Below are 20314 nucleotides of genomic sequence, written 5' to 3' on the forward strand. Positions count from 1 at the left end.
TCCTGCTTCAACTGAGAATTGTAAAAAGCTTAAACTTTTTTTTTTAACCTAACAGCCATTGCGGCGACCCTACCGCTTCTTGGGAAAAGCTGTTTCTCAGTCATTCTCTGTTTTGTTCAACTATTGGTCTTTTTTGAAATGTATTCTCTCCAGCCTCAGCTGGAGAGCTGGCCTTCCCAGCCAAGTGTCCACCAGCTGTGTTTTCCAGGACAAGTCAACCACAAGGGGCTGACGTGCAGGTAAATCCACAGCTGGATTTGCTTGGACTTGCTCACTTATGAAGTAGGAGCACAAGAAGCAGCAGGAGGAGCACAGGACTGCTCTGCCAGGGGAAACATGCCCAACTAATACCCCAAACAGCCAAGAGGTCAATTTCTGTAAATCTCTATAGCTCCTTAACAACTGGCTCTATCTTTGTGTTTATCCAGCCCGTAAGACACCTGACTCTTGGACTGAGCACAAGCAGCTATAAGAGGCTCAAAAGCAAAGATCAGAAGCATATTTGGTATAAACTAAGGGACGCATTATCTGTGGAAACAGTTTATTACAGTGGAGCATTTAAATAGGCTTCTTTCCTTAAACGGAGCTAAATTGCCCTGGGCCCTGCCAGCATGCCTCCTCCAGAAGAGGCAATGCTGTAGATTTCATGTTTTACAACAGGAAATACGTGCCAAAACCTTGACACTGCCCAAACCATTCAAAATCAGATTTTTCTATTGAGAAAAAAAAAGTAAAAAAAGTCAAAAGAAAACATTTCATTGTTGGCTGCCACAAACCAAAACGCTTGGGTTTGTTGAGCCAGTCTAAAGCATTTTCTTTTGGGCCAATTCCAGACAAACCGATGCTGGCCCAAGCTGCAGTGTGCCCTGAAGAAACTGTAGCTCAGATGCTGTTTGCCCCAAATCCTCTTTTGTAGGACTGGATCCCATATGTCACAGGGGTCATATAACCATAACGAATAGGAGAAATTTAGTCTAGATGTGGGGTGGGCAGCTCAAGATTCCCGACCTATCGAGTCCACGCAAAACATTTCCAGTGGGAAGTTCCCATGTGTTTTGTTTCAAGTGAAAAAGTTCTTGCTTATATGCAGTGCATTTTCTTCTACTTCCACCACTCATACTTTAAAAGAGTAGTAAAAACAAACAAACAAAAAATCTTCTTCCCCTCAATCAGGAGCATCTGCCAACAAAGAGCAAGGCATGATTCAAAGAAAATTGACATTAAACTCCCCTTTGCATGCCATGGCAGCGCCATGTGCTCCATTTCCCTACACATAGCAGTCACTCTGCAGCTATCAAATACAGAAATAAGAGGAATGAGAAAAAAAGTGACCCCCCACAATCTACCTTTTGCCTTTTGACAGCAACAACATCTCCACCGCCATTGCTAATGCCTCCAAAAAACATCCATCATCTTACAAAATCTTATAAAGGTCCATTTGCAACAGCCCCTTACTCAAACTCCAGCCACTGAAATGTCTTGATTGGATAATTAGTGAAAAGACACCTGGCTTTAAACTTAAGCCAGAAATTACTTCTTTATAGCTAAAACGAGAGGGAGACAAGTTTTGCATTGTTATGGAGGGTTAATCCAAAATCCCTTGTGAGCCAGACTGCTGGTTCCCGCTGCAGATCCCCGTATCTCACAGCCATCGAAAAGGAGGCAGAGAAGGGGGCTGCCACGTCCACCTAGAAGAACTACTTCCACAAAGTGACTGTGAGGTCGGGTAGAAGTCAGATACCCGTGTGGTGGCCGAAACTACTGGACAGAGGGAGGCAGGACGACAAGGACGCAGGAATCTTCCAGTACCTGAGCTCTGTATGAACACGGCAGGAGCTGGACCCAAAACACTCACCCTCCTCTTCTCTGAGCAAATGCAGGAAAGAGTTGTGATCATGACCAAATGGACGGCTTTTGGACTCGCTGTGAGTTTCCTCCCCTCACCCTGTGCCAGCAGTGTCCGGGATGCTCAAAAGAAACCTGCTTCACCCTCCAAAGACGAAGCCTTTTGCTAGCACACGTGTAACGAGCTCAGGAAAATACCTTACAAAATAAGAAGCCCCCTGTCAGACCGTTTAAGGAAAGAGTGTAGACAGAATTAGCAGTGTTTTTCTTAGGCTATCCCCACTGCTCCTTGCTGACAGTGCCCTAAATCCACTCTCTTGTTCTTCCAGGAAAAGCTGGTCGCTCTGGAGGGCTGGTGACAATAGCGGAAAGCTGCTTCTCGGGAAGGAGGTGCAGAAGCCAAAAGAAGATAAGTAGATTTGACAGAGGCAAAGCTCACACCAAATTTTCTTCCATTTGAATGTCCCTCTCCAACACAAAAGGCAAAGCTACTCTGATGAGGTAGTGCTTAAAAAAGGCTACAATGGGAAAAACAAACCTGAAGTCGGGCTTTAGGGCTGCAGCGCCAGCCCTGAAGTTGTCTTCAACAGTGGTTGCTGGAGAAGACGGCTGCTTGTTCTGCCCAACTGCCCAGACTTCCCTTGCTCTACACACTTGGGAGGTGATTATGCAATTACCACCACGGTCTCCCTAAAATTTGGAATTTACTGTATCACCTCCATTAACATTCCTTGGGTGCAGGGAGGTGGGGAGGCACCAAGGGGCAGCCTGGGACACAGCCTCAGTGCATCCAGATGGATGGCACAAACCCAGCCCAGTCAGCAGATCCTGAACGCTCGAGACGGCTTGGAGGGACCCTTTGGACAAACAGCATTAACAGGGATGTGGTCTTGACCAACTCAGCACCAAGCCCGAACAACCTTCACATTCTGACCCAGGAGCATGCGGCACCAGCAGCTCCATCAGACACTTCAGTCCTACCGAGTTAGCATGTCCCCTTGGGCTCCAGCTGAACAGATCCGTGTCACTGCTATGGTTTTGGTTTCCTGTGACTTTTCTATCACAGCTTCTGGTGTTCTGCTATGTCTTCCAGAGCAAACATAATTTTGTTTGTTTGTTTGTTTGTTTTCAAATTACAACAAACAAACAAAAGTGCAAATCATCTGGAAGCAAACATCTCAGAGGGTCCAAAACATGCAGTGAACAGGAAAACAAAGTCAGATCAATGCTGGACACACAAAAACTTCACTTCAGTATGACCTACAGGTACCCACGTGCCTTATTTTTACCTCTTTCATCTTCCATCACTACATATTCCTAGACATTAGCTACCTGGCTCTACCTAGAATAGGCAAACTGATGGGAAGAAAGGGTAAAACTTCTGGTGTGCCCCAGAATTTGAGTACTGTTTATGTCACTACATCTAATGGCATCAAAGATAGGAACCCACTGCGAGAGGGATGAAGGATGGGAGGGAGGAAACTCGGTCATTTCCAGTTAATCTCTCTTTGGCTCCATTCCTTCTCAGTCAGAACTCAACCAAAATCTCACACAAAGGTCAAAGAAAAGACACAACTTAGAAGAAAGCCATCAACTGTCTTAAAACAAACAGAACAGAGCTCAAGCAACCCTCAAAAGACAGGCCAAAAAGATTTCATTTTGAATTCACATGGTTTGCTGTTATCTCCAATAGTAACAGAAGGGGTAGTAGACAAACGTAGTAAGAAAGATATTCTATGCTTTTCGCTACATGATGTACTTTATATGACATAAATGAGTAACCAGGGAAGCTAAAGAAAACGTCAGCTTTTGGGAGGCTAAAAAACATAGGTGTCCACCCCCTGTAGGCAGGTACAGAGCAGAAGGAAGAACAGTCCTGCTCCCCACCACCCAAAGACCTGCTTCTCAACCAATAAATTCTGTGTGAGGACACACCACGCACATGCTGCTCCTCTTCAAACACCAGAAGCTTCCTGGTGTCCTTCCTGGGCATGCAGTATGAGCTAGAAGGGTTTTACAGGCACTGCATGAAGGGAAAGACCGACTTTTCTAAGCATCCTGTAAGTGCTGGGAAGAGAGAAGAATGGAAAGGAAATGGAAGGAGCAACCTGGAAAGGAGAAAGGAAAAACAGGAGGCCTTGGCTCAAAGGAGAGCATTCACCACACCCTCAGCCATGCCTTCATCTATAGAAGATGTTTGCTTTTATAAATCTTGGAAAAAATGTGGTGTGTGAGCTAAGTCAGCCCCTAGGCAGATTTAACTTGGATGACCTGCCCGTATTCTGCAGATCACCATAGGTCTCACTGACCTTGGCACTGACACAAGGATCACATTTTCTCATGGATGAATTGCTCTGGAATAATTCTGCCAATGTAGTAGGCATAAATAGCCTTTTATTTAGCACTGGACAAATATGATTTCTCTTTCTACCTCTCGCCCCCCCAGACAAAATCTATTTATTAGGATAGGGAAAACCCCACCCTTAATCAAGGTCTGGGTACCCATCTTGGAGGCCAGACAGAAGCTTGGCTGCTTCATGCTCATGGCAGTCCATTTTCAGACTTTGCCTTCAACATGATGCACTTTGGAGATAACTGGTAAGGTTTACTGCTTTTGATTGGCGTGGTCAGCTTGCATATTTGTGGATTAATACATAAATATCCTCAGACATACTGAAGGCGAAAATACAGATCAATAGTGGGAATGTTCAGCTTCAGTCACTGAAACAAAACCCCCAGTCCTCACCTTACAGCTACGCCTTTAGAGCAGTTGCACTAAAACCACTGAAGTCGCACTGAGATAAGCAGAAAAATCACATCTCGGGCTTGCAGAAAATGAACCAATTTGGAAGGAACAGGTAAACAGCGTGTTCTTGGACGGGAGTCAGCGCAGTTTGGATGATGCAGACCTTTCCATCCAAGAGTCTCACTGGTTTGTGTGTCTGGTCACTTGAGGTCATGCCGCAGAGCTCCCAGGCTCTACAGAAGCCCTGCACGCTTCCTCCCCACCACGGAGGTGGCTAAAGTGGCTATTAAAACCAGTTGTTACTCTAATGCCACCTGATCCTTAATTGCTAAAGAAAAGTGGACTGAAACCACAGAAAGGGCTTTCTGGCACTGGCTAAGGAAGTATCAGTTCTGAGGTCTGAATAATATCCCCGAAAAACATGAATCAGAGCAGTCCTTTCACACTGCATCTTGAAAGAGGCAGGCAAAACTTCAGGGGTCTGTGTTGATGAACACCAGGATGGTTTTGTAATATAGGTACACACGCACTCAGACGTGGCTAAAAGGGAAAGAAAATCCTTGCAAACTGGTATTCAACCCCAGTGACAGTCAAATAAATCCTAGTAAATACTATTTCCAGCTTGGACTGTCACTAGAACAAGGGTCTCTTCTAACAAACTCATCACATGTTGAGCAGAATGGAAATGCAATTTTCCACTCGTTTGTGAACCCCTTGCCTCAACCATACACAACTTTTGCCATATGGCTGACCACTTACAACCTGGAGGCAGGCACCTCAGTCTCCAGACTAGGTCACTAAGCCTTTTCGGACACAAAAGGAAGTCCCCAGCCACACACTCGCACTCTTTTTCGTTGCAATGCTAGAGCAATAGTTACTGATGCCAAAACTGGCGATTCTCTTGAGACAGGAAAACGCTTTCACAAATATCTGCCAATTATCTGAACAGGCACCAACAATGCCAGCCTCTGAACCATTGCTAATCACACTGCCATTTTCTATGCAAAGCAACTTTGAGTTTTGTCATTTGTTTTAGCTGCCTGACCAGCTTCACCTGCAATTTGCGGTTTAGGCAAATGAGAAGGGAAGACGGAGATTTTCATCTGTAACCACAGGCTGAAATTCAAAGCTCAGCTAAAAAGCATTCTTACTTATGTGTTATTTAACAACTTGTATGGCAAAGATTTTGACACAACATCCGTATTTACAATGGAAACGGTCTATGCAGTGACCCGAACAAGAGAAAATAGACCTGGGGAGGATCTTGCCTGCATCACCACGTGAAGGCTCTCCTTCGTGCTCGCCCCTTCACCAACCCCAAAGGCTTTCTGCAAGCCTGAGGTTGCACATGAGCATGCTAGGGGAGGTTCAGACCAGCGGGCGCTGTCTCCGTTTGCTCAAAGACAACACAAGTTTCTACGCGCCCCCCCCCACCAGGCACAGACAGGGAGCCGAGCCGCAGATAAGGAGGTTGAAGGCTCAGAGCAGCCAACAAACATGCTGGCAAGCCCAACTTTCCGAGGCCCCGCAGGGCTCTGGGCAGGTTATGGCTCGTGGACGGCAAGCAGAACAGCTCACAAGGAAGCCCCCCTGGGACATCCCTGGAAGCACCTCACTCAGCTCCATCCCCGGAGCTTTCCCTCGAGAGCCATCCCTCAAGATCCCAGATAAGAGCCACTGACAAGGTGCTGACTGAAAGCCCGTGCTGCTGCTGCCAGCAACCTGCCCTCCCTCTATGCCTGCGAGCCTCCGGCACTCCAAGCCCAGCTCCAGCCCCAGCCTTCGCAGTGCAGCTTCGCAAGGACTTGAAGCCCTGAATTTCACGTTTCTGGGGGCACCACTCACAATCTGGAGGTATTTTTGGGGGACAGACTCCAAAGGGAACTTGCTCATCTTTGATACAAAAATCAGAGTTCACCGTTCTGCATAAAAATTATCAAACAGCGACGACACACACACACAAAAACAACACCTCATCTGCTAGCGAGGGTTGCTACAGATATGACTACAAAGGAAAATGGACAAATGAGCCTTTTTGAATGCATATTAGTGCACTTAAATGGATCGAATGTGAATCTTGTTAGTTTGGAGTGGAAATAGGTTTAACTACGGTTTTACATTTAAAAGCAGCCAGGGAAGGGACGTGAAGAGAAGTCCCAACAGCTGCAGCGCCAGGCAGACAAAGGGCCCCGCGCCCGACCAGCACAACAAAGCCAAGTCCCCAGTTGTTTGAATATGGCCATTCCTACCAACTGAACTCGGCAACAGATTTCGTTTCAAGTCTTCGCTCCCGGAGCCTTTTATCTCATGAGAGACCTTGGTGCTGTTCAGCTGAAAGTTGAGCGAACCATTGCTAGCGAGTTGCAGGAGCTCATCGACTGGGTTTTACATTTAAGTCCCCAGCTCCTAGAGTCATGCGAAAACCTCCCACCAAAAACCACACGCATTTACGAAGCGAGCCACCTCCTGATGGTAGAGAAAGCATGAAACCTGGCCTCCTGAGAGGTAGGCATGACAATACAAACACAGCTTCCCCAGGAGTAATATTAAATATATATTTATATTTATATTTTTTTCCATGCATGTCTGGATTTTTGCATACCGCATATGACCAATACAGGTCAGCAAGGACAATGAGTTTCATGAGATGCCCATGCTGGAATGCTGAGGAGCTGCAGAGGACACAGTCTCACATACAAACGCAATGCCCAAACCCATCCCCTGCTCTTCAGCAGCACAAAACACTTTATCCTGCTTCTCCATACGGAGCGAAAATTTCCTTCCTAAAGAAAGACGAAGTTTTAGCACGTATTCATCCCTCCTTACTTGAGGCATTTAAGTCAGGCAGTGAAGTTAAGCATCTGACTGCAGCGATTAGTCCTCCCAGAGTGCCTCCACAGTCAATGGAGAGAAACAGAAACTCTCCAGAGGGAAATTTGGGATTGAGATGACTAAAGGAGTATGTGCACTATTAGCTTTGAGTACTGCGCAGAACAGTAAAAACTTGCAAGCAGCGAGGCTCTCAAGGAAATGATGGATAATGAGGGCTGAATGTGCCCATCTCTGTTTTTAAACAAGGTCTGGATTACAGGGCCCCTTCTAAAGTTACTCGGGATAGAAAGGCTGAATTTAGCTCCCATCCATTACCTTATCATGAAGATACAACCTCGTGCTTCCTGCCACTGGGAATCTGGGACAATGCAAAATTCTACCCTTTATCATCAAATCCAATTTAATTTCTTCTATTTTGCCTTATTCATTAAGAAAAAAATAGAAAAAGAAGAAAGAAAGAAAGAAAGAAAAAAAACCCTCCTTGATAGATAGCTGAATTTATGTTTTACCAAGCTAAATTTAAGTGCAAGAAACAGGAAGCTTTTACTTGGAAACTGGAATTTCAAGCACTCAGTGGCAAACAATGAACTGGGGAGATAAAGATGCAATGGAAATGGTAGGGGACAGACCTGACAAGCTTCCTGCCCACGCTGACTCAAGAGCATGTGTCCTACCATGATACGGAGCAGCCCCAGCGCCTGCTTTTATTTTGGTAATTGTATTTGTTCCTGTGAAAACCCCTATAAAAACAAGTCGGAAGACCAGACAATAGTCGACCCTCCATCTCTTATAGCCAGATCTTTTACTTAACACTTTAGCAGAAGATATAATCAGCGGATCTTTGTCCATTTATACAATTCTCTCTGCTGCAATGAGGATTGTATTACACTCTCAAGCATGTGCACCAGCCAGATCCGAGCATCAAGCCTTCCCCATCACTTCAAGAGATTGATCTGATACTTGAAAGCACATTTGCTATTATCTACTACAGCCCTTTGGAAATGACATTACACAGATACGGGGGGCAGGCAAATATTGCCGCTCTTTTATTATTCCTGCCATTCGCTCGCTTGTAATATCTGAAAAGTTCCCAGGTCAATGGGATTACGTTATCTGCCTCCCCTCGCTTTATCTCCTCCCCGCACCCCACAGGTATCCATGTCAAAACGGGACTCTTCGGCGGGGGGTTTCTTTCACCCGGGTCAGCCTCGGGTCAAGCTTTTCACCACTTGCTAATGCAAAGCTTCCCCCCAGCCCTAAAATCCCCCGAAACCCGGGGGGCCGGGGTGCACCCGCCCCGCGTGCCTGCCGGCCCCGCAGCCGGCGAGGGCCAACACTGCTCGGTGGGGCTGGGGCAGCCAAATCCTCCCGGTATGGGGACTGGGAGGGGGCTGGCATTTTCAACCAAGCGAAGGCGAAGAAGGAGAGTCTCTTACAAGATCAGTTCGGCAGAGACTTTATTCCTGCACTAAACTTGAAGGATGGGAGCCTTTTAACTAGTTAGGAGCGACTTGGACTATATTTTTGCCTACCAGAACGGAGATCAATTTTTATTTAGATTGATTTTAAGATTTACATGCGAGAAATGGATACAATTGGATCAAATATATACTAAAACAAATTGTTGACTCCCATGAAAGCCAATAAAACCAAAACAAATTTCACAGATCTCATCTAGGAGCATCTGAGATTTGTTTTATTTCATTATTTCGTATACGTTTACGGAGCAGAAATTTGCTTAACTCTTTTCCAGTTTTCTTTTACTGAAACAATAAGGCTCTCCACAGAATATTTTGTACTTGAATATTATCACCAGGATGGCATATGGCAAACTAGCAGCAGGCAGTTTATCTTCATCCTCTTTGGAGGCTAAAATTAGCACAATGCTTTTGCAACACTATATGATGTATTCAGACCAGGATGATATACCTAATACACTTTCAGCCTCATCCCTGGCTAACCTCCAGTATTCAAGCAAATTGATTATTAATTTTAATTGAGTATTAATATGGGCAATAGCAAGTTTGCATTTATCAACTTGAGAGGCACTTTTAAGTTTAACGCTGCCGTTTCACCTACGCTAACCGCAACAGTAAATAAAATTAATGCATTAACAACATATGGAATTTCAATTCATTTGTACAAGGCGATTCTAATTTATATTAAAACTTTATATATGGAAAAGCTGTGCTGCAAAACTGCATATTTGTGCATTCTGTGTTTTTCGGTTATAGGATATAATTAATCTTGCTGAAGTGCTGGTACACCCGTGTTTTGAATAACACGCTCTTCCTGCTACAGACTGCATTCCTGCAGATTGTTAGCTGTTTACTTTATTGGGATTAAATTAAACCAAGTCACCAACTTTACATTTCCTGACGATGCGGCTACGCTGCACTGGAATGAGCTCTCTGCGCTCTCCAGTCTGCTGTTCAACCTGGTAAATTATGGCCACCTCAGGGTTTCTTTTGATGGATTAAACCTGTGGCGAGACACTAATGTTAGCACCGTTCACTAATTTGTATTTCGTAACTGTAATGCCAAGAAACTTAGCACGATGCTCTTTCAAAAGGAAATAAGGAAGGTCCTGAAAAAGCCACTGCACTTCACCAGGGAGGTTATTTTACCACCTTTCTTGCCAGGTTCACAGAAAAAAAATGTCTAACGGTGGGAGGAAGTCACACGCAAGCATGCATATGAACAAACACACACGAACTATAAATATTTATACGCTGACATTCAAGGATTCTGTGGCTCAGCCTGCTTACCAGCTGACAAGAGAACCCCCTACTTTACCTACAGCCTCTTACAAAAATACAACACGGGACCAATTCTGTCTGATAGTTACACTGAAATTACATTACTATGATTCTTGCTTCTACACAGCTGGTCTCACACAGAATTAGCATGGGTTATTCCAGGCAAATACAGAAAAAAGGAAAATGGGCAGAATCCTGCACCTCTCCTAGGGCATCCTCACTGCTACAACTAGGGAGCGTGAGAGAGAATTAAGAGATGCTTTGCTAATGGGAGGAGGAGTATGGCATGAACATCATGTTTCGAGCACAGTTTGATGCCTCTCTTCCACTGCTTGCAATTTGCTCCCACTTCATCCCCTACTCGTTGGTTTCTCCTTCAGCACTGTGCTGGGCAGGGAGCAGCTCCTCTTGGCAAGGTGATGGGAGCAAGGGAAGGCTCTCCACCCTACCGGCCTTTTTTCCATGACCTTCACCTGCTGACGAGGCAGAGCTAAGTCATACCTTCTTCTGAACTCCACTGGGACACTACAGACTCTAGAATATTTTTAGCATGCATCCATGTGACGCTTATTGCTATTTGCAGAGCTGGGGGAAGATTTAAGGATCAGCTAGGCTGTGTCCACCACCTCCAGCTTCTTCTCGAGGACATAACCGGTACCTCCCAGTAGATCTTCTCCTGCCATTCTGCAACGAAGAATTACAGCCCTGAGACCATACACATTCAGGGCTACAAGAGCCATTTCTCTCCTGAGGCACAGCATCAGCCACAGAAAAACAAAGGACTAAGGAATAGATGAAAAGGCTGCCCCTGCTACATTTTTAATTGCTTATATGGCTATTTCTTCTTCTTTCCAACACCTCCACGTTACGCTTCTGCGAAGAGCAACCACAAAAAACTGCCTGCAACCTCCACGTGAGGTTTTCGCCGCTCACAGACACATGAGGAAGAAAATAAACACACACATATCTCATTCGTGGCTACTAAACACGAGCTACCACCTGGAGATGAGGAAGTTCCCAAGCCACAGCGTGCGGAAGGGTGGCAGAGGGCTGCGGGGAAACAGTGCTCGCCCTGATGTGACGCTGCTTCGGTGGCACATCCCAGACCTGGACAGGCTCTCAGTGTCCCTCCTCAGCATGGGGTACAGCCAGCACACCTCCCGAGCCCTGCCGGCTGTGCTTAGCACACCAAACACAGGATGCAGAGGCTCCATGGGGAGATGGGGTCTCTCCTCTAATATTGTGTGTGGCACTGACTGTGGGGTCCCCAGGCCAGCGCAAAATGGTCCCCGATGAATTGTGGTGCGACAGGTGCTGCGGTGAAACGAGAGCCATCCCGATCACCTGGGGAAGGACCCCATCTCATTCATGAATTAAAAAAAAAAAAAAAAAAAAAGAAAGAAAGAAAAAAGCCCATGTGCATCAATGTGCTTAGAAAAAAATGATGTCAGCATCTTATAGCGTTGATCCTGTTAATTAATCCCTTAAAGAATGCCCCCTCGCCCACAAACATATAATGTAATGCCGGCTTAATCTTACCTAAAAAAAAAATACAATGCAATAAGATTACTACTCTGACTCTGCTAACTGTTACAGCACTGCTTAATCCTGTATTTCTGTGCTTTAACAAGCTCCTGCAACACGGTACAGAGTTTATCAGAGCAGTTTCTGATACAAGAAGGACTTATGTTTTAAACAATGTAATTCCATGGTCTTTTGTGCTCTTTCCGCGTTATGTTTATACAATGACTTTCATCCCGGAAGATCTCAAAGCCTATTGCCTGCTCCTGCTCCCATTGAAGGCTTCCCTTCAGGTTTCACACTGGAGCAGGATTAGAAATGAAGAAGAAAATAATAATAAAGGGAGTGTGGGGGGGTACGGCAGCAAGATGTGCCAGGGCAGCAGGCTGATCCCTCCTGTCCCACTAACACAGCTGGGTCATGCAACGCCAAGCTGGCCAACTCCTCCCAAAAATCACAAGGGGACACACCTGGGACACTGTCCAAAAAGCATCACCATCCCCTGCTTTCTGTTTCAGTCCCCAGGCTGCCCTCCCACCGGCACAGCCCCACACCGCCAGCAGAGACCCCGCTCCTACCCCGTGCCTGCAGCCACCCATTTCCTGACCTGTGCCGGTTACAGACACATTAAGCTTCCCACGGAACAGGAGGAGAAAGCTCTGCTCCCTCCCTGTAATTATCAAATCAGCCCGAAAATGAGGAAGAATTGAGAATCCTCATTATAGCACGTCGTAAAACTCAGAGAGGTCTCGCGCTTGTTTTATGCTGTTTGAGCAGCCTGCCAACAAAACTTTACAAAGAGCACAGGAATTCATGTTTGCCGAGATATTGAAGTCGTAAAAGGGGAAATTTTTATTTTATTTTCCCACAGCCTAAATGAAGGTGAACCAAGTAAATTTGGCAAAGAGCGCGAGTCAGATGCCATTTCCCACAGCAATGTGGTATTTTCCTCTGGGAATAAAACATTTTCCTTAAACTACTGTTTATAACTCTTATCAGTTCAACAGCAATAGAGCCATCAAGTCCAATATCTTGTGGAAAAAAGTCAAGGTCAACAAGTACTTGCATTTTCGTTTATCTTTAGCTGCAATTGCTACTGACATTCAATTGGGTAATAAACATGAGGACTGTCAAATGCTCTCAGCAAACAGGTGATCCAAAAGCTATCACAGAGAAAGAGGCTACTGCCAGGTAATCAAACAATTCTGTTGCAACAATTATGATTTGAGTGCATTCATTTACAAAAGCAATCGCCTGTCAAATGTGAATGAATATTGTCAAACCATTCTCACCACCAGGGTAATAAGGGCGAGGAAATACAAACTATGTCTTACTTTCTAGTTCTTACCAACTAAAGCACACCGGCATTAGTGAGACTCATCAAAAATCGAGTAAATAAATAAATAAATAAAATCAGCGGGCATCTTATTTCCCAAATTGAATTAAAAAAAAAAATTAACATAGAAACCAGAGCAGATCAATCTCATGTTGGTCTCTCACGGCAGCAATTATGGGTGTGTAGAAAAGCTATGCACAAAGCACGGTTGGACAGAACCGACTGTGCCACAGCAGCTTCCCGAGCCAGCGCTGGCATCTGCGCCGTGGTTTTTAATAGCTACAGAAGGACCTATTTTTCCATGAATTTGTCTAATCTCCATTTGACCCCTGCTGACCTCCGCAGCGCACTGTAGTAATAGAGTTTGTCCAATATGTAAAAGGTGAACTATCTTTTTGTTTCTTTTAAAGCCACTAATGCTCTGGAAAGCTTTGGTGAACACGCACCCCTCATTCTTGCATTGCAGGATAAGCTCTGGCTTCATCCTCGACGCATTACTTTAAAGACTACTCTTCTAACCTTAGTCATCTTATTTTCTCCCCCTCCCAGCATTTCACGTGAAAGGTAAAAAAAACTGGTTTACACAAAGCAGCCAAAGGCCGCACCCTGTTGCATCACTAATCCAGAAACAATGCCTGGGTACAGGTTTAGAGTCACTGCAATAAAATGTTTCTCAAAAGTGGAGGCCATCTCGGGAACACGACTTTGCTTTCTTAACCTCTGATTTACAGAGGTCAATGACACACACCAGAAAGTCACGTTCTGCCAGCATCGGATGGCAAAAGATTCAACTGATGCCAACAAAATCTGGAGAGGCCAATGGGGACTGGACCAGTCCCCATGGAAAGCGTGGGGGCCATATGGGAACGATGGAAAGCATATAGGCCCTATGGGAAGCTCATTGGCTTCAGGAGCCACCACAACCTGAGGGAGCACACCCAGGATATGTAGAGAAAAAAGCACAACAGAATAAAAGCAACACATTTTCTAAATCCAATCATATTAAACTGATCTTCAATACACAAGACTCAAGTATTGCTAAAAAAAAGGGGTATCTTGGGAACCAAAAACCTATTTCCGCAACCACTTGCAATCAAAATCCTCTCCACTGTCCCATCCAAGAAGGAAAGCAAGATGGTAGGGGACAGCTCAAGATGCGATTTAGCAATGTGGTATTTCCCACTGCTGTTCCCTGCTGCTTCACCAGAGTTTTGGTGTATTCAAGAAATAAATTCATCTGGAATGCACTTGGGCCATGCAGTAACACCTTTGGGGCCTGTACAAGCTGATGGGATGTCTGGTTGAGGGTCAGGACCATGTTCTTACATACATAGCTATGTACACATAGACTTGCACATGGCCACATGGATGTTTCATGGGATAGACATTTCTAATTTTAGGTCTCTTGCTCCCCCCCAGAAAAAAAGAAAAAGGAAAAAGGACTTCAGCATATGAATACCAATGGGCTGAGAAGTGAGGAATATTTGTATTTCCACAGCCAATTTAAAGGTAAAGGGTTCCCTACGTCCTTCTCCCTCCTTTTGCTCTGCCGAGGAAGGCAATAGCTTCAGCCTGGAGGATCTGCCTCCTCCCGTGATCAGCTCTGCTCCCCTCCTGGCCTGAAGCTTTTCCACTTAGGAAAGGCTGAAAGTCACCTTAAAGTGTGCTGAAACATTTGTGCTGGTTTTGAACTGCTTATTATCTTTGGGGGCTGACCTGAAAAACAAGTTGGTGCTTACATGGAGATATTCACGTTTCCCCTGAAAGGCAAATGGGAGGAAGGGAGGTTTTTACAAATAAAACAATTCGTTTATGACTGTGCTACCCATCATTTAGGCAAAACAAACAATATTGGTAAGTATTTGAGTTAGTTTTGCCAAATCTGAACGGCAAACGCCTGTTAATAACAGACGTTCAGAGCTAATGTGAACGATTAAAATAAATCCTGGCACCGGGAACAGATTGATGCTCAAATCACAGCACACGCTTCGAAGCGAGCACTCTCTGCCATGCACCATACTGGAAGTGAAACCCTACCTAGCTGAAGCACAGAGGCTTAACGCTGCCGAAATCTGACTTCAGCAGCTGAATCGGGCTGATGAGACCAAAAAAAAAAAAAAAAAAAACCACAGAAGGAAGAAAAAAACAGCTTCACGCCCTCCGGCTTTAGAGCAGAATGATAAATTGACATCGTGTTGTTATGAGCATAATCCTCAACCACTCAATCACTGTTAAAAAATAAAACATGATTTTGAGGAGATAAAAATAATTAATGCTGGTGCTGCTGAATAATGTGCACCTACACAAACAGTCTCAAACCCGGAGACCCATCGTTCAAGTTCCCTGCTCAAAATTACCAAGCCCATGCGTGTGAATTTTTTTGTTGTTGTTGTTTTTTTTAATCTCGTGTCAAATGAAGAGGCACAGGTGCTCACGCTGATCCAAAGCAAAACAAGCACTGCCCACTTGGTGGAAAAGCAAGAGAGGCAAATGGGATGGCAGAGCCTCCAAGAGAAAACTGATACTGCTGCTGCTCCTTTTAAAAACAAGCCTATTAGGCTTAATTCGCGATTCACAATATCTACACCACCGGGAAAAAATACCGGGAACAGCCCCTGTTGACTAATGCCCTGTCTTTTCCAATCGAGGGTCACATCCAGTCTAACCGATCGCATGATAATGGCATCAGAAAAGGTCAATCAAAGACAAGCCGAAGCTTCCACTGCCTGGCTGACCTTCGGAGCTTGTGACAAATTGCTATCAGTCAATGTCAACTAATGACAGCGGCTCTTTGGCTAATCAATTGTTCTAAAAATGATCAAGAAAACTACTCACAGGACAGCTCATTTTCACATCAATGCCTGTGAAGTATGAAAAGCTCATTTTTTGAGTTTTTAATAAGCTCATAAGTAAAGCAGTTACTTGGTAACAGGGGTCACCTTAGTGAAAAGACAGAACCTTTGTCTGCCTTTTACATATTCTTTTATTACCATATTATAGTAAAAATATGCCATGCCATTACTGTGCCAGAGGGCTACATAATAAAGGAGGTAATAGTTCATACATTTTTTGAGATAAATACTTCTGTGTTTTAGGGACCTCTGTTTGGATGTAAATAATTGTCCCTATACTTTCCCTGTATTTAAATGCAAAGCGAGCACTGCTGGCACACAGGTGACGTGCCCACTTATTATTCATGCAAACTTCGTGTGACAAAGCCGGTAGTGAAAGGCACACTGCAAAACCCAGCAGCGCCGCCAGGAAGTTAGGTCTAACAGCAGCTGTTTTGTTCTTCAAGCCACCCACCTGATGCAAGCACGACTTACTGGGCCTGCTTCCGACAGAGTCTGCGTTCGGTCAGAAAACCGCACGCTCGGAAACCCCCAAAGCACTGCAAAAGCAAACAGGCGTTTCCACGCTGGAAGGATCCTGCATGCAAACGCTAACGTGGGAGCGCACAAACCTCAGGCGGCGAAGCATCCGTCGCGGCCCTGCAGGGAGCAGAGCTGGAGATTTGTCCCCCCCTCCATGCCACCTGCCTGCACCTCCACCGGCGTCGTCTGCAGCCGCCTGGCAGAGCCTCACAGCCCAGCCACGCTGCAACCCGCAGTCATGCATTAAATATGACCAAAACAACAAACACTGCCGCACAATGGTCTAAGGCTTGAGAACCTTTATGCTTTGCTTTCCTCCGGTCCATCAAGAGAGTGCGTCAGCCAGCTGGAGCACATCTCCGGGCATCGCCCTACAAGAGGGCTCTGGAGAAGAAGCCACGCGGGTGTGGACACGTCGTTCAAGCCACCCGCACCGATGGAGCAGGGCACAGCACTTCGTCCTGGTTTACCTCCCCGAGCAGACTCCTGCCACCAGCACCTGTCCCGGTGAAAACCAAGCCCACCTCTCCGAACCACGTGCCCTCAACGCACGGGGGGGAAAGGGCTAAACAAGCAACATTCAAACTTTTGTTTTTGTCACCGAAACTGTGAAGTGACAACAGTTTCAGGTTACACCCTAAACCCGGCTCGCTAAGGCAGTTTTTCAAATTAAAATATCTTCCGCGGCCTCGGCCCCTTCTTGAGCCGTTCGCGGGCAAGAAATAAAGGAGGCAGGGCGACACTTAAACTAAGCCATAATTGGAAGTATGTGAAAAATGAAGTGTCGGTTCGGTCAATAAAGGGCAAAGGTGAAGGGGAACTGCAGCCCGAACGCGGTGCAAAATGTGCTCATTAAGACGCCCAATCCGAGGGCTCCTGCCCACCTATCCCATTAGTCATCGGCCATCTGACCGCTTCAAATGCCTGCCTCGGCGCTCTTATTACTTTTCTTCCCCATGTAAAGAGGCGAGCGGGTATATAAATCGTTGCTCAGTCATCTGGAACATAATGTGGCCCTTCTCTCCCCCGCCGCCCGGCCCTGCCGCCTGCCTTCGCCGGCTCCAAACAACTGCCTTGAGATTCCCTGCAATAATAAACGGGATTGCCTTTTGCCTATAGGTTGCCCGAAGTCCCACAAAAGGCCTGAAAAACATTGCAGCCATTGATACATTTTGATAAAGAAATATCGCCGCATTACACCCGCGGCTTGAAAGAGCAGCGATGATTGGGGAGGTTAAAAAAATGTTTTGAGCCGGGGCTGAGGCTCGCACAAAAAAATGGAAAAGAAACAATACGCACAAAAAGGAGACACTGGTGGATTTTTGTCTCTCTTTTAAGTGGTGTAGGAGAGCTAAACACGGGCATTAAAGAGCCCCACTCTGGATCAGAAGTGACTGTACCAGGGCTTTGTTCAGCATCCTTCTGGCCTGACTTCTTGGAAAAACAAGCAGAATAGATCTGTTAATACAACAAACAGGGCTCTCTAAAAGTCAGAATCGGCAATAAAACAAACCGGTGCTGCATCAACCGACTAGACCTAAGAACTTGCTGCCTTCTTTTTTTTTTTTTCTTAATAGAATTTTGCAGGTTATTTCTCCGCTGGGTAAACTTGGTTCTCTTTGCACCATTTCGAAGCAGACCTCTGCAGGCCCTTCACAATAAGCTCAGAGCAATGGGAAAGCAGCCCTAGAAACTTTTTCATAATATTATTCTGCATTCCTGTACTATAGCTATCTGCCACGATGACACAATACCGGCCCTTTATAAGGGGTTATGTCAACGTGCTATGCAATAACATGTCCTGCTGTTCAGTGGCACAAGGCTTCAGAACGGCTCCCTGGCAGCTAAATATGGATTTATCCAATAGATTGAAGCAGCTGGGAGTCGTTGCTATCTACTAAGTAAACGCATTTACGCTTTAAAAAAGACTTGAACATGCTCACAGGAAAGGGAGTCTCTCCTGCTTGCGTTGTTCCATGTGTTTTGTACGTGGCCATCAAGAGGTTAAAAATGCACTCTGTGGGGATTAAGAGCAGTGATGTATCAGGTAGAGGAGAAAACCTTCCAGAAAGTCCAAAAACAGACTTTAATACAGTCTGAGTTAAGGTTGCATCCCTTCTCTGATGCCCAGCATAGCCACAACCATTGCTTGCAGCTGGGAAAAAATGGTTTTAAACAACCATCTGAGAAGCTCACCAAAACCCAGGCGAAGTCACCCCCACCTCATGCGTCTCTACAGACAGCAAATGCGTTCTGGGACGATGGCACCAAAAGGAACTTCTGCAAACTCCTAAAACCAGGGCAGCCCACCGTGCACGGCGTGCAGCCACTGCACCTCGGGTTAAATCCTGCGCTCCCTGGAGGGGCCAGATGGGTCCTCAGCCTGGCACTGTCACCCAGCTGCTGTACACCAGCCAGTGCCATGGTGCCTGCTGCTTTTCTGCCCCAAAGACCAGCATCTGGCAGAGGCTAATGTGTGCTTTCGGCCACCGTGTTGCCAAGCCTCTGAAAAAAAAGCCTGCAAATCACGGCGTTTTGAACCAAAATGCGGCTAGGGAGGGGCAGGCTATCTGCTGTCTTTTCTTCTTTTCCCTTTCGGTCTCTCAGGATTATGTTTTTGACTTCTTCCCTGTGCAACACAGCTAAAAACGGTCTTTTTTATAAACATGGTGCATACAGGGGGCACGGGTGTGCTTAAACAAATGAAATTCCCTCCGAACCTCAGCTTTCAGAGGTCTTAGAGCAAACTGAACGCAAAGTAAGACTCAGCAAGAACACAGCTACTCTTCCCTCATCTCCATTCCTCAAAAAAAAAAAAAAAAGAAAAAAAGGAGCATTTCCTATGGGTGGCAAGTGACCAGAAGGCAAGTCCAGAGACAGAGCACCACTCGACAGGGTCTCCTTTCCAAAAGAGAGCCCTAGCTAGCAAATACCCCCTTGTTTACTCTTTCCTAAAGTTTTAATGCAATGAGTCTTCTCCACGAAATACCTCTTACCAAGCCCTAGCAGCAAATCCAGCCTCAATAAAACCTGCTACAGAATTTGGGTTAAAGTTTCAGAAGGGGCTAAAGCATTGCTGACAGCCCTCCCGTGGATATCTGATGGGGCACAAGTCTCTCAAGTCCTCGGTCCCTTCCGAAAACCCTTCCTGTCCAAGTTCACAGCACGCACCTTGCTAGGAGCAAACCATGATGATAGTAAAGTATCAGCTACGCCTGGCACTCCAGACTAATAAAACGCCACATTTAGGAGAAAACGAAGCCTGAAAATCTTAAAAAGTACACGAGGAACTGAGCAGCTCCATTTCCAAAGCGCCCGGGCGGTTCGGGAGCATGCTGCAAAGCCTCCCCACAGCCGTTTGGTGCAGGCACGTACACACATAAACACAGCACATCCGTCGAACAAAAGAGCAGCCCTGTCCCAGTGCAAAAACTCCCTCTGAACACCAACTTTTAGTTCAAAGCACGTTTTTGTAGCAACTTTTTCACCCTTAAAAAACTCGGGGGTTTAAAGTTCGCCCCGAAAGTAAGAGGCTCTAATGAACATGCTGACACCACTTCAGCTGCAGCATTGTGAACAGCACCACTAGAACATATATGTATACATACTTGAAAGAAAAAAGGCCCCTTGAATTTATGTTGCATATCATTTTCCAGTAAAAGTCAGAGGTCAGAAGGTTACCAGTTTCTGCCTCAGCTCTGCAACAGTTTACTATTCCAGGCCCCATTTTTACTAGGCTATACTTGCGATGAAGTCAGCAAATTTTCTTTAAACAATAAAGTGTCTCAAATACTTAAAATTCTATAAAGAGATGTTATTCACAATGTAAGTTACGTCCATGCGTATAAAAAATTAAAATATACTGGTTTAGTTTAAAAACTAATCTTGTTAAACGCAGCCT

At 45.5% G+C, this 20314-nt stretch overlaps 1 protein-coding gene across 6 annotated transcripts in view; it reads right to left on the minus strand.

Annotated features, from left to right (window-relative positions):
• Positions 1-20314, minus strand: part of MEIS1 (Meis homeobox 1) — a 435557-nt gene that overhangs the window by 57897 nt on the left and 357346 nt on the right. The gene's annotated exons all lie outside the window — the stretch shown is intronic.

The sequence above is a fragment of the Anser anser genome (genome assembly GCF_964211835.1).
Source record: "Anser anser genome assembly, chromosome: 3".
Taxonomy (NCBI): domain Eukaryota; kingdom Metazoa; phylum Chordata; class Aves; order Anseriformes; family Anatidae; genus Anser; species Anser anser.